This window comes from Prionailurus bengalensis, chromosome F2 (assembly GCF_016509475.1).
Source record: "Prionailurus bengalensis isolate Pbe53 chromosome F2, Fcat_Pben_1.1_paternal_pri, whole genome shotgun sequence".
In the NCBI taxonomy this organism is placed as follows: Eukaryota; Metazoa; Chordata; class Mammalia; order Carnivora; family Felidae; genus Prionailurus; species Prionailurus bengalensis.
The window spans coordinates 29585932-29601135 of NC_057353.1; the positions used below are offsets into that span (position 1 = coordinate 29585932).

The following is a 15204-nucleotide window of genomic DNA, read 5'->3' on the forward strand; positions in this document are numbered from 1 at the left end:
ACGAACCGCGAGATCATGACCTGAGCAGAAGTCGGAGGCCTAACCGACTGAGCCACCCAGGCGCCCCGAAGAGTATGTTTTTAAATAAAATAAGCCACGACTTAATTATGAGAATGTCATATTAAAAGGAGCATTATGGGGGCGCCTGGCTGGCTCAGTCGGTTGAGAGTCCGACTTCAACTCAGGTCGCGATCTCACAGTTCATGAGTTCGAGCCCTGCGTCAGGCTCTGTGCTGACAGCTCAGAGCCTGGAGCCTGCTTTGGATTCTATGTCTCCCTCTCTCTCTGCCTCTTCCCCTGTTCATGCTCTCTCTCTCTCTCTCTCTCTCTCTCTCAAAAATAAATAAAATAAACGTTAAAAAAATTTAAAAGGAGCATGATGGGTACAGTGTGAACTGTGTGGCCTGAATGACACACAGATCTCCTTATCCCAAATTGCTCCTTCGCCCATTCCACTGTGGGCGTAAGGGAGCTGTGCACAAACAGAGGGATGACAGGCAGGGATGCTTTCCCTCCATTTCCCTCCTGATTCATGAGCACCCTTCATCGCATCCCACCCGTGGCTTTGCTCTAGTTTCGTGCCCAGCCTTTCCTCTATCCCCCTTTCCTCTCCAGATCTCTTCCCATCCCCTAACAAATATCCCCCGAACCGAACCTCTGTTTGATGGAAGACACCGCAGTAAGTGCAGTGTGAGAGGGAGCGGGGGGGGGGGGGGGGGGGGGAGGCATGGAATGAATGAATGACCTCACACCCTAAGGGAGATATCCTAGCTGTTAACTAAGATTCAGAGCTTCTCAATGCTGAGTTGGGATAAACAACTGTTTAACTCTGTTAAATGGTTTTAACAGAGATTCAATTCCTGATTTATAATATAAAAAGCTGAGTAGAACATGAGCCTTCCAGATCTGCATGTAGTGATGTTCTATTATGAGGACCACATATAATCATCTTAAACTGTATGTTGCTTTCTCCCATAGCAGAGTCAGCAGATTATTTATATTATCTCAAGGTACATCTATTGTTTGCCTGACAGTTACTAAGTGAGAAGTGGCTGCCTTTTGTTTGCTGCTGCATTCAGCTATTATTATTTTCTTTTTTTTAGTAAGTCTAAAAAGACCAGAATAGGACACACAATCATGGGCTGTCTTCTTCCAACTCGACTCCAGGTCTTTCCACTGTCAATCACGCAAACTAAGAGAGGTCTGGGTGGTTTCACTGGGTGAGGGCTTGACAGACAAGAGCCTTTCCCAAACCACCTTTCACTCTTTCATTAGATTTTAAAACAAACCTCCTCCTGAAACCCTGCCATGCAGATACCTCTGGATGCGGATTCCAACTGTAAACACCTCCACTTCTGCATGTCATCATGGTTGGTCCCAGAGAACTCTCTGGGATTTGTTAAAAATAGAAGCAGGGTTTGATTATCTAAATCAAATTGCTGCAGCAAAATAAATAAATAAAATGAGAAGAATATTCTTCTTAAAATGCCAAATCTTATTAATATGTATTAGAAATAATATTTTTGCATATGCTTTCTCTATTACTAGATGGGAGTAAAGAGTCTAATTTGAAAATTGAGCACACAACTTGACAGTTATTTTAATAGCCTAAAAGTGGTGCAGAATTTTGCCTTTCAGAATATGCATCTTGTGACTCAAAAATATTTCAAAGAAGCAAGGTAATCAGGACACGGTGGTACTGGAACAGGACAGACATACAGTTCAGTAGAAGAGAATTTACCATCCAAAAACAAACCCATATATCTATGGCCAATTAATGTTTGACCAGGGTGCCAAAATTGTTCAAATGGGGAAAAATACTCTTTTCAACAAAAATATCTGGGACAACTGGATAGCCATGTGCAAAACACCGAAGGTGCACCCTCAACTCGGAGCATATGAAAGTTAACTCAGAATGAATCAAATCTACATTTAAAAGCTAAAACAACAAAACTCTTACAAGAAAGCATAGGGATAAATATCTTCAGGAGCTAAGATTTGGCAGTGGAGTTCTATATATGACATAAAAAGCAAAAGCAACAAAAAATAGGTACATTATCAAAATTAAACACATTCATGCTTTAAAGGACACTATTAAGAAAGTGAGCTGGGAGGGGCACCTGGGTGGCTCAGTTGGTTAAGTGTCCGACTCTGGCTTATGTCATGGTCTTGCAGTCTGTGGGTTTGAGCCCCGCGTCAGGCTCTGTGCTGACAGCTCAGAGCCTGGAGCCTGTTTCGGATTCTGTGTCTCCCTCTCTCTCTCCTCCCGTCCCCCTCTGTCTCCCTCTCTCAAAAATAAATAAACATTAAAAAAAATTAAAAACAAAGTGAAGGCAACCCCCCAAATGGGAAAAAATATGAGAAAATCATATCTGATAAAGGACTTTTGTCTAGAATATATAAAGGGGTGCCTGGGTGGCTCAGTCGGGTGTGCGTCCGACTTTGGCTCAGGTCATGATCTCGTGGTTTGTGAGTTCGAGCTCCGCATTGGGCTCAGTGCTGATAGCTTGGAGCCTGGAGCCTGTTTCAGATTCTGTGCCTCCCTCTCTCTCTGCCCCTCCTCGGCTTGTGCTCTGTCTCTGTCTCTCAAAAATGAGTAAATGTAAAAAACATTTTTTTAGAATATATAAAGAACTTTTATAACTCAATAATAAAAAGACAACCCAACCAAAAATAGGCAAAAGATATGAACAGACATTTCTCTGAAAATACATACAATGGCCAATGAGTACATGAAAAGATGCTCAGCATTATTAGTTATCAAGGAAATCGAAACAAAAACCACAATGAGATGAGACAGCGCTTCATCTCCAGTAGAATGGTGTTAATCAAAAAGTCTAGATGGTAACAAGTGTTGGTGAGGATGTGGAGAAATCAGAATCCTCCATACTGTGCTGATGGGAATGTAAAATGGTACAGCCACTTAAAACACAGCCTGGTTGTTCTTCCAAAAGTTAAACATAGGAGTTACCATGTGATCCAGTAATTCCACTCCTAGGAATATCCCAAGAGAAATGAAAACATATGTTCACACAAAAACTTGTATATGGATGTTCACAGTAGCAGCATGCATAATAGCCCCAAAGTGGAAATAATACAAATAGCCATCAACTGGTAAATAAACAAAGAAAATGGGTATACCCATATAAAAGAATATTATGTGGCCAAAAAAAGTGGAATGAAGCACCGACATGTTACAATATGGATGAATCTTGAAAACATGGTAAGTGGAAAAAGCTAGTCACGCAAAAAGCCCAATATTACATGACTCCGTTTACATGAAATGTCCAAAATGGTCAAATATATAGATAGAAAGTAGATTAGTGGTTGCTTAGGGCTGCAGGAGATGGGGATGATAGCTAAGGGGTGCAGAGTTTCTTTGTGAGGTAATGAAAACGATCTAAAATCGTGTGGTGGTTGTGCAGCTCTGTGAATGTACTGAACACCATTAAATTGTACACTCTAAATGGGTGAATTGTGCGGTGTGTGAATCATATCTCAATAAGGCTGCTACCAAAAATAAACTCCAAGAAATGTGAACATTAAAACATCAGTCATTTTCCAGGTCAATTTGAAAGAAATATAGCAAACCCAAGTGTAAATCTAGCTGGAATCCATAGGTTACTGCACGAAGCAGGATCACTGGGGTCCACTGCCAACTATCATATTCTGAGACAACCTGAGCATAATTCTGCGTGGATCAAGTGTCCCTTTTAGATTCTCTTTCTTGTTCATGACTATCTGGAAGTGTGCACAGCAGTTAGTCACTGCACACGATGACAGATCCAATCAAATAGAAATCATATGCTTTCCATGTTGATTTCTTTTTCCACTGAATGGAGTTTTAGGACTTCTGAAATGAGGGATCTACTCAAACATGACCACCTGCCACTGCATATACTATGTCAGTGGAATGCCTAACTCAGCAATGTTTCTTCTATACCTATTGCACTGACAGAAGTTTTCATTAGGGCTGTTAGCAGGTTCTTAACATGGATGATGACATTCATAAGGCGGCTCAAACAAGTGAACTCTGATAATTCATGATGCATTTTGTCTGCTAACCTGAAGGCTTGTTCTAGCTAAAGTCACTCAGAAAAACTGACACAGAGTTCAATTTCTGGGCCACTGGGACCCTGCGGGTTGGGATATGCACCTGACAGATGGCTTGGCCCAACCCACAGCTGAGTTGAGGCATTGCTGAGAAGAGGTACAGGAAGAGGAATGTTCTTGTTGTTTTGTTTTTTGTTTTTGTTTGTTAAAGTTACGCCCTTACAGTCCCTTCTAGGGAAAGAGTGATGACGCTGATAGCATATTCCCCTGCTATCTGGGTAAATACAGGACTTGGTAGCAGTGACTTGAGCAACCCAATTCCAAATTCACATCTGATTTTTAAAAACTATACTTGGAGGCAGGTAATCCACTCACTGTGGGACTAGAATCATGAAGCTCAATTAGGGATTTTTAAATTTAAAAGAAATTTAAACATGATCTACAAATCAACCCCACTTGATACTTGGACCCTTTTTACAATGTCTGTGACATTGTAGGTTATAAATACAATATCGAAAGGACTTGGTCAAACATAACAGTTACACGTACTGAGCACAGAATGAATCACAGTGCCTAACATATAACAACTACTCTTTGAGTTGTGGTAGGGTCCCCTCCCTAAGGAAAGAAAAAAACCAAAACACAAACCTCAAGGCAACCTGGCCATACGCATACGTGACAACATCCCTTGTACACGACCTTGTAACATGAGACCACTTAATCAGACTACATGTTTGTGTGTTACCATATATGGGAGACAAAGAAGCAGAAAACATATAGAAAGAAAAAAAAACTATGCCATGTGGCGTTCAGGGCTCAGTTCTTCGGGTACGAACCCAACTGAGAGGTGCCAGTACCAATAAAGTTGCTTTTTGGAAAGAAAAGTCTCGATGTCACCACTCTCTGTGTGAGAATCCTGGTACAGAGTGAATTAATTTAAAAAATTCAGAGTAGATTTGAGGATATTGCTATAATAAAGCTGCTCTCTCTAGCAGTCCCTGTGGACAAGGAAAGGAAGGAGTGGGATTGGGGGTCACTCATGATTGGCGTGTGACCGCAGCAACCTATCACACATGCAAACGCCACCCAAGTAAACACCATTTTTATCCACGTTGCAATGGAAACAAACTAATAAACAAAACTTAGATCTATTAATTGAACCTATGCCAGAATTCCTTCCCTAATGAAGGGTCCCCAGAAGGCATTCATTTCTGTCTCTGGGAAATGCTGTTAGATTTGGGCTGGGGTAAGGAAGGTTCTTTTTCACCCAGCGACTTAGTAGCCTCAACCTAGTTGGAGTCCTGGTTCTAACTTCTAGGGCCATACAGACCAAGTCCAATAATTTCCCTACATGGCAACCTTTCAATGCTCAAAGACACATATTTAAAGAAGTTCCTCTTCTCCTGCCCTTGAGCCTCCCTTTCTCCATTTTAGAGAATATAGTTCTGAGTACCAGTTCTGAGTAACTCAAAAGAGCACACAGGCTGTAAGAAGAAGGGAGCTAGGCCCTGGCCAGGCCTGCTCACAAGAACAGAGCAGGCTGAGAGCTTATTCCAGCTGTAAAGCCCAACTCAGGAGAGTGGCCAAGCACAATGTCCAATGGACAAGGTAACCTTGATCTCATTTAGGAAACAGTCCTTATGTGGGTTTTGGTAATAGTGCTAGGGGGATGCTTGGGGACCAGATATCATAAAGAGACAAAGCTGTCAACAGGGAGCAACAGGCTGGTGAACCCAGAACAGTGCCATTATCACCCTGGGGTCTAGTCACACCTGCAGAATCTGGCCACTGGGCACTGATTCAGGGTAAGAGCCACAATTCTTGAGAAGACCTCCTGGCAACATGAAGACAGACCATGGTACCCAACATAGACGGTCAGTCCCACACATTTAGATACATAGGAAGAGAAAGAGCTGAAACTTGCAAGGTCAAGGAGTGAGTATCATGGGAATCTGGAAGTCATTCCTGAGACACCAGATCCTACACCTGGGTGGCAATACAGGCCACTTGGAACGCAACACTGGTCATCTCAGCGGTCAGCACTGGGGCAACACGATTGTCAGGATGGGAGCTTAAAATTCAACAAACAATTTAACCAGTACGGAGCAAAACTGTATTGTGGGCAAGGCATGGAAAGAACATGACTAGAGATGTGTTGCACTGCCCTGGGGGCTAGGTTTCAACATCTTTAGTACTTCCTGTTCCAGTGAGAACAAGCTCAGACTCGGGGAGGGCAAGATGATGTATGCAAGAGGAACAAGGAGAAGAAACAGGGGAGGCAGGAGGAGACATACTGGGGGCCAACACTTTCATTTTTGAGTTGTTCTATTCCAAGTGACCAACCTCAAAGGCAGTCTCTAAAAGAAGTAGCACTTTGTCACTGAAGAGTACAATAGGCTTATTCGTGTCAGTGCAGACACTATACTCTTATTTAGGAAAACCTGTGATCACAGGAGCTTTTTGCACCAGCTACACTGTACTATTGGGATATATGAATCTTATACTTGACTTAAACAAAATCTAAATTTCTTTCATATATGAGGATTCTAAGCCATACCTCTCCTACTGTCCTTCTGCAATTTCATTGGTGGTGGTGGTGGTGGTGGTGAGGTGCTTACATCATCCGTGTGCCCTTCCTGCCTCTTAGATCTGGATCACTGAGGTAAAGGTCAAGATGTCCTCGAATTCGGTTTCTCTACTTTGTTATTACATTAGCCATCTCTCCCAACTTTGGGCCAAGCATTGGTACAGTTTCACCCAAGTGAGGCTGAATGTTGACTAGGACAGGATTTGGTTCAAATATCAGAAACCTTTCTCTAAGGAGAAAGCAATTTATTAATCAGTTCCCTCTGGATATACACACCAAACCAGTTATTAATCTAGCTAATTATACATACCCCTATTTGTCCAAATGATAAATGTTAGCAATTTGATATACTTTGGGTACAGAAAACCACAAATATATCTATAAATTAATGCGTATTTCTTATTAATCCATTTGAATTTTTTTTTTAATTTTTAAATGTTTTATTTTAGTTTTGAGAGACAGAGAGAGACAGCATGAGTGGGGGAGGAGCAGAGAGAGACACACACACACACACACACACACAGAATCTGAAGCAGGCTCCAGGCTCTGAGCTGTCAGCACTAAGCCTGATGCGGGGCTCGAACCCACAAACTGTGGGATCATGACCTGAACCCAAGTCGGACGCCTAACCGACTGAGCCACCCACGTGCCCCAATCCATCTGAATTCTATGATAAATTAGTAAATCATCAATAGAATAGAGATCAGTCTCAAAGCACAGACACTTGCTTCCATGAAAATGTCAATATCCAGTCCTTCACAATAATCATGCAAGAAAATAATACCGAATATGCTCAATGGTTAGAGCAATTAAAAGGGTAGCTAAAGCCAATGTATATGGGTTATGATGTCCTGAACAATACTGGAAAACCATAATTTACCATGGAAGCTTCTTCCTCTCTCATCCCAGGATTCTCGATTCCCTCACTGCACTTCTCCCCTTGCTAAGCTCCCTTGCGTTTTCCAGCCATTTTTTTCTTGCCAGCTCTCCCAGCTGTGTCTCCGGTCTCTTCCACCCCCCAGCTGCTTTAGCTTACACTTCAGCTTTCCCGGGATTTTCTGTGTTAACAGTTCTGGTTTTCATGCCATCTGATGTCTCCTGCCTCATTTCTCACATGTTCTAACAGCTGAAATCCTTCATGTATGCGAAGCAACAGTCCATTAAGAAAAGAGTGTTTTCAGGGAGTTAATTTTCTTTACTGAGAACAGAAAAATGGGAGAGGCAAGAAAGGAAAGTTCAGAGGTGCCAAAGAGAGGCTACTATGAAGATAAGATGAAAGCAAAAAAAGAAAAAAAATCAAAAAATTTTTAGGCCTCAGAAAGATGTACGTATGACACTGGGATAATAATTCCTTCTGAAAATCCTCTTAAATGGTGTGGTTTAATAAAAATAATCCTCTTTCCAAGGAGAACATATTTTTCTTGAATTCTGGGGAACTGATGATAAAAATCCTTAAACACGTATCCTCATACTATCTACAATATACAGAACCCAAGTAAGCACACATACAGTTATAACACACACGCCGAGTTATTAACAAATGACATTGTATTAGCAAAAACCTTCTTTTCATAAGAACATTACCTGGAAAGAGGTCTAAAATGACACTATTTCCCATAAGCCTTATCTGTAAGCATGCATCCTAAGCCAGGCTTGGATTTGAATTCCTTGCAGTTTCAATATTAACAGAGAAAAAAACAAAATGACCAAAGTGCTCAACAGGAAAAAAAAATTCTTTCTTCCTGGCAAAAAATCGAATAGTTTACAATATGCAAATTTAATGTATTTAAAGAAAGGTGCATGCTTCTCAGACATCTGAACATAAAGCAAGGTAGCACAAACACTAACAATAAAAAGATTAGCTTTGGGAACTTAAATGCTGCTTTGGTGAGCAGAAAATACATAAATTGACTCCTCTACTTACTAGTTAGTGAATTGGTAGTAAAATAAAGACATCCTCCTTTAGGCAGTGTAAATAAGCATGGAATAATAAACAGGGCAATTAAAGAAGTCGGCCATTCACTCATTCATTCATTCATTCTTATTCACCTTTCAGCATTATTTTCCTGCTAAAAACAAAAAGTAAACACTACTCCAGTCCCTTCCACTCTGTTTCATCTGAGAATCTGCCTTTTGCACTGGAACTTAAGCTGCCATTCATAGAGCCTAGAGCTTTGGCTTATCTTTGCCTCATGATGGGTACCTGACTGCGTACCCGCTTGGCACACTTCACTGTCTATCACAGAGCCACAGATCGGCCTTCAGACATTTCCTGGTGAGGGGTAATTTCTGTTCTATCTAGTCTTGGGATCATCCAAGAGATAGTGGAGTTGGAGGATCACTGATCACCAAGCCTTCCCAGACGTTGTTTGAAGGGGTGGGTACGTATGGGGTGAGGGAAGAGGGCATAGGCAAGGAAGACCTCCCCTTCCCCAGGAGGCTGAGGAAGGTGTGGGATCAAACACTAACTTGAGCTTTGCCCAGGAATGCTTTTGAGAAATCCCAAGATTCACAGAAATCCACTTCCTGTTAGAAGTCCTGGCTGCAGAATAAGTTCAGGATAGAAAGAGCCATTCCGCCTATTATTAAGGTTCTGCAGAACTGGCTGTATTATTTATGCTGGCCTGAGGTGATGGCTCTGCCTGTGGAGTCAAGAAGGGGGATACATCTAAGCTCTGGTTGTCCTCCTGGCAGCTTTCCACATTACTAAAGATTGCTGTCTGTAAAGTGTCTTACAGGACACTTTTAAAGGAACGCGTTTTAAAGGAATGCATAAGGGTGTGTGGAGGGGGCAGGTCGGTTAGCATTTTGCAGATGGATCTTATAGGACCCAATAATTCACAGTGCCCCCTTCTTTCTGTATATGTATATATATGCATGTATATTACAGACTATAAGTCTATATCCACCTCTCTCTGTATACATGTACGTAAATAGAATATATATTTTGTATATATGCAGAGGGAGTATACACAGACACATTTGACTTCACTCTGAGACTTTCAACACTGCCTATAGATAGCACGCCAGAACTGTGTCACTGGTATACTCATGTGGCCATTCTCTTACAAACTGAGGTAGGTTTTATGAGATGCTATCGTATGTATGACATTTCAATCTTTTCTCTGACGGAAAACAACTACTAAATGACCAAAGTTGACTTTTCGAGAAATTCTGAGACACTTAGTGAGATGTAATGCTCAGTATCCCAGAGAAAGTCAAGGAGATTCATTTGAATGGAAATAACGTGTGACCTAATCATGTATGCTTAAGCACACTAGCAAGAGCCTTGCGACTGTCAATGCTCTATTATGATTTGTGAACATGGTGCGTTTAGAAGAACTGAAGGCATCATGATGGACTCTGATCTACTAAGCTGCATCTTCTCTGCGGGGTGGCTATACTTGGAATACTGGACTTTGCATGTGTAAGCGTGACCATGTGCTGCCTTTTTAGCTTGTTACGGGTTGAAATGTCGTCCCCAAAGGTCAGCCCCCAGAAGGGCTGAAGTCCTAATCCCCAATTCCTCAGTATGTAACCTCATCTGGAAATGTGATCATTACAGATGTAGTTAGTTGAAGTCATAATGGAGAAGGGTGGACCCCTGATCTAATGTGATCAGTGTCCTCATAAAAGGGGGAGATTTGGATACAGAGAAATGTATACAGGGAGAATGCTCTGTGAAGACAGGAGGTTTGCAGCCACAGTCCAGGGACGTACCAGCAGCTTAAAAAGAGGTGTGGAACAGACAGAACCTTTTCCTGCGCCTTCAGAAGGAGAATGCCCTGCTGACACTGTGATCTTATATTTATAGCCTCCAGAACTGTGAGATAATCCACCCAGTCTGTGGTACTTTATTATGGCAACCCTAGGAAACCAATACAGAGCCAGGGCATGGAAAAAATGGTCAAGTTCTCTAATATGGAGTCCTGACTTAAATGTACAGAGGTGAGGGTGAGCAAGGCAGTGGTCATTACTCTGCATTTCTCATATCAAGAAGGTTTACACATCAGCTCAGCTGCTATACCAGAACTATTTCTTAATTATATAAATTCAAGCGAACATTGAAGTAACAGGGATGTTCACATAACTCGTGATACAATCTCAAAGAGGGAATCTGTATTTTTAAATGCTGTTTTCAGTAATAGATGAAGGGAACAGTCACCGAAACAATATGAAGTAGAATTAAAGAGAAAACTTTCAATATTTTTTTTAATTGTGAGGAACATTTTGAAGGGGCTTCTTAAGAATTTGGACTGATGAAAACTCCTAAGGTATTTCTGACTTCATTGGGACGTATTATATTTAGACTGATATGACAAATCATTTACTTTTTCTTTGACTCCTGCCCTTGCTTAATTTATGCTTTTCTTTGTCGTTGAAAAGTCCCTCAAAATTCATGCTTAAAAGCCTGCTCTGTCTCCCCGTCCAGTGTTCTACTGTGTAGCACCTGTGCCTATTTCAGAATTGGATTAATATAATTTTAGAGTTAAAAGTAAACCCACAATATTTCGGCTCAACTAATTTTGGCAATAAGAAAACCAATGCCCAGCTGTGATGACACAGCTCTTTAGGGTCTGAGCCATGAACAGAACCCAGGTCCCTTTTCATTCATTACCTTTCTGTAGTGGTGCCCTCATCATGTCTTATGTGTCGAACACATGTCTACCTGTGTCGTGTTCTCCCTAATCAGCTGATTTGGCTTCAGGGACGGTGTCTCTTTTTGTTTGTTTGTCTAGAAATCTCATCCAAAGACTCTGCTACACTGCCATATCCAGAACAGGCATACCAAAATGCCTGTTTAAATATGTATTATTTATGATCTAGCTAAGTTTCTGTAATAAGATACTAGCAACGGATAGTTCATGACTGCCCTTTAGCATATGGTTATTTTAAGTCCCTTCAATTTACTTAATATCTAGAACATATGTCCACTAACCTGCCTTGTATAACTAATTGGCATTATATATAACCCAGGTTTTATTTTCTTCATTGTTTTGATTTCCAGACCAATGGCATTTTAAGTGAGACGTGAAATATGGGCTCTGCTACCGTGGCCCTTTGTCTGTCTGGTCAAAGAAGGAACATAAACCCATCTAATTGATCAAGTAGAAGGGAAAAGGAAGAGGGAAGAAAAAAAATGAGAGAAAAAGAGAAGAAACCCCCCCCCCCCCCCAGGCTTTCAAGACTGTGAACTCCTTGGAACAAAGACACAATCTCTATTATAGTTGATAAAAATCACCAGGAAACAAATGTTCCAGGAGGTTGTATCTTAGCATATAACACAGAGAGAGCTAAGAGCAATTTCCATATCAATCTGCCCAAATGGAAAAACTGGTGTCACCTACAAGCCTAGAAAGAAACAAATACGTCCCCTGAACCTAACTGTGAGAGCCAGAAGCAAGAAATACAGAAGCAGCTTCCTCATGGCAGAATTGCATTTTTTTTTTTTTTTTGGTCTGCCATCAACAGGTATTACCATGGTAACTATCCTGTAGTTAAGAAGTAGTAGAGGTAAGGAGATCTATACAAAACCACCATACAGGAAAAAATAAGAAAAATGTGCTGTAGCAAAACTAACCTCAGACCTAAAAGAATGAGCAGCAAGAGACTTTCTTGGCCATTTGTCAGATCTTTATGTTGTTTGAAAGGGATGCTGCAGGGGGAGGGAGGGTCTCAGCCCAGGAGCATATTCCTTGGAGGAAGCAGGGAACTCTCAGCGGGGACCGTTGTGGCTCGCGATTTTATTTCAGGTGCTAATCTATATGCCCATTCCCATGTGCACATTGTAGCTTTCGGAAGATGCTGTGGGGAAGGTTACAGCTGAGAAGTGTTGTGTCTGGAAACTGCTAAAAAGTGAACATCTATCAGCGAATGACTTCCTTACTGTACTTCTAACTCCTGCAGGGAGTATATTTAGTGACATTTTCTCTGCTTTAGCCTTCAGATAGAGAAGCTGGGTTTGCATGCTATGAATTAGTGAAACAGTTGATAGTATTTCTTCATATGAACAAATATAACCGATACCTGTAAAGCTGGTGTCAGGAAATCCCTCAGAGCCTGGCTAAAGCAGAACCCCATAGCTACAATCGTTCCTTCATTGCTCATGGCTTCTGATAACACCCTCTCTATGCTTAGCATCATGAACGAGGAGACCACTATTTCTGAAATTAAATTCTATATTTTTATTTTGTAAGCTATTGTTGGTTCGCCCCCCTCAAAGGGCACAATCTATCCCCTTTTATGTCAAGATTTTTGTTGTTCAAATGATCACTCCACTCAATAAGTGACATGAATTAACTGCTAACTTCTATGATTCTTCCAAGTTAGGACAGCTGACAAAACAAGTTTTTGAAGGGTAATGTCTGAAAGGTTTAGCTTGAGAGACAAATTAGTGTGGTATTAAGGATATTCTGCTAAGCCAGGCAGACATCAGACTGTCGTACACAAGAGACAGCTAAGATGTGAGCAGATAAGGCTCTGAGACCTAACTACCTCTCTTGCCCGTTTGTGAGACTCGGTATCCCCTTTCATAAAGAGGTGTAAGCACTCCCTCCTTCAAAGGGTTGATATGAGGCTCACGTGAAATAATGTGACGAAAGCGTTTTGTTCATAAACAGTAAGTAAGAGCAGATGTTGGAAATACTATTGTCCCTTGTTTTTCAAGCTTTCTGCAGTGTTAATATTACTTATCACATTTTTGATGCTAAGTAGACCACAAAATTTTCACATAATGTTCTTGGAAGAAGATCTCTTTATCATTCTTAGGAGGTGCTTATCTGATTTGGATGTCCCAGTCTTCTATTAGTTCTTTTTCTTTTACCTTTGTTTTCAGTCTGGCAGATTTGTATCACAGGCACAGGTGTGTGTGCGCGCGTGTGTGTGTGTGCGCGCGCGTGTGTGCGCAAAGGAGGAAGGGGTAAAGGAGGAAGACAGAAAAGAGGGAAAAGCGAGAGGAACGCATGAGTTAAAGGGGGAAAGTTTTCCTTTCCATTCCACAGATAGGCACCCATCTCCGCTAGTCTGTTCTTTTATCTGCAATCGGTAAGTGGCTAGCACTAAGTTACTGGTGGCCTTATGCACTCTTCAGGAGAAGCAGTTCTGGGGATGACACTAATTTCTGCAACCAACTCTCAGCTCATGGTGCTCTGCTTCTCCATTCTCATGGTGAAGGGCTTTGCCAACTGTAGCTGAAGATGAAGAAATCCTATTTCTCAAACTGTAACACGTACATCTTTTTAACGGTAAGTTACACCTCCTATCTTTTTTGTTTGCTTCTTTTATTAAAAAATAAAACAGCTCTCTCTCTTTAAAATGTTGCCCCTTTGCTTCTGAGGGGTTTTGAATTCTCGCCTCCCCATTATCCCTTCCATTTATCTCCTGCTTTCCCTGTTCCTTCCATCCTGCTGTTCAGCACATTCACCTACTGACCAAGTCTCATGGGTTCTACCTCCTTGAATGTTTGTTACAGTAAATTTTCAGTTGTTATAATACCTGCGTATTGAAAAGGTTCACAGAATACAAAAAAAAAAAAAACACCTACTATGAAAAATGAAAGTTCCTTTTTACCTTATTGCCCTAATCCTATTTCCTATCCTACAGGTAAGCACACTTAGAATTGAGTAAAACACTTAAAAAAGCCTGGAAAGATATAAAAATCTAAAGGTTTTTTTTCTTTCTTTGCTACATATTTGGTAACATAAAGCATCCCTACAGTAGGCATTTTTCAACAGTTTCATTGTACTCATTTGCTGTATGTTAGAGAACTCATTCTAGCACATATGGAGTTATCTCATTAAAAAAAATTTTTTTAAACGTTTATTCATTTTTGAGAGAGAGAGAAAGCATGAGCAGGGGAGGGGCAGAGATAGAAAAGAGACATAGAATGCAAAGCAGGTTCCACGCTCTGGGCTGTGAGCACAGAGCCTGATGTGGGGCTTGAACCCACAAACCATGAGATCGTGACCTGAGCCAAAGTCAGACACTTAACAACTGAGCCACTCAGGCACCCCTAGACTTATCTCATTTCTTTTAATACCTACAGAGCATTCAATGGTATGGAGATACTATATTGGGGCATTTCCACGCCAATGGATATTTACATTGTTTTTGGTATTCCTCAATTAGAAACAATGTTACATGATTGCTCTTGCCTATATATCTCTGGTTGTGAGTGAGGATATTGATAGGACAGATTCACAGACATGGAATTGATGGGTCAAAGGGCATGTTTACTTTTCATTTCATTCTCCATCTCCTCACTGACCTAAAGCCAATGTGGTATTAATATACTGTCTATGAGGCTGTAAAAAAGAATGTACTTCTCTGTTTTGTTGGGTTTTACCACCAATCAGATTAATTTATCTTAATACCTTCTGGCATTCTTGGGTATCTTTGTCTGCTAATGGTATATATGCCTGGCTTTCCAGTGCTGCTGTGGATTTGTTGGTCTCTCTCTCTCTCTCTTTTTTGAATTTGATGAGAGAAGAATAAAGTAACACCTCATTTACTTGATCAGACATCCAAGATCCATAAGACTTCTTGCCTGGACAAGGTCAACAGGT

General features: G+C 41.1%; 1 long non-coding RNA gene across 1 annotated transcript; it reads left to right on the top strand.

Annotated features, from left to right (window-relative positions):
* Positions 1-10285: 10285 nt before the first annotated feature.
* LOC122495530 lies at positions 10286-14212 on the top strand. The gene is made up of 2 exons (XR_006300490.1): positions 10286-10377; positions 11649-14212. It is a non-coding gene; the product is annotated as an uncharacterized LOC122495530 (long non-coding RNA).
* The last annotated feature ends 992 nt before the right edge of the window (positions 14213-15204 follow it).